Below are 377 nucleotides of genomic sequence, written 5' to 3' on the forward strand. Positions count from 1 at the left end.
CTCTAATTATCTGAAGAAATTTAGTGCTGAGAAGGACAAGGATCAGCAGCATATGTTGTTCCTTCTGTATTGGCTGAACTGCTTTGTCTTCCCTAATCGCTCTTCGGCAGTTCTGCTTGAATATAGGCATTTGGCAGAAGCGCTTCACAATCACACTGATGTGGGGCTTGGGCCAACAGTTCTGGCTCATCTTTTTAAGAATCTGCACACTGCCACCCTGGAGAATCCGCTGAACTTGTCTGCTCCTGGTGCATTCTGGATGATCCAGATTTGGCTGCAGGTATATTTCCCTGAGTTAAGATTTCCAGACATAGTTCTGCCTGAAGACCAAGTTCTGGCCCTTCCCCTGATGTTGGCAGAAGTGCCCAAGCGCTCTC

The sequence above is a fragment of the Prunus dulcis genome, chromosome 6 (genome assembly GCF_902201215.1).
Source record: "Prunus dulcis chromosome 6, ALMONDv2, whole genome shotgun sequence".
In the NCBI taxonomy this organism is placed as follows: domain Eukaryota; kingdom Viridiplantae; phylum Streptophyta; class Magnoliopsida; order Rosales; family Rosaceae; genus Prunus; species Prunus dulcis.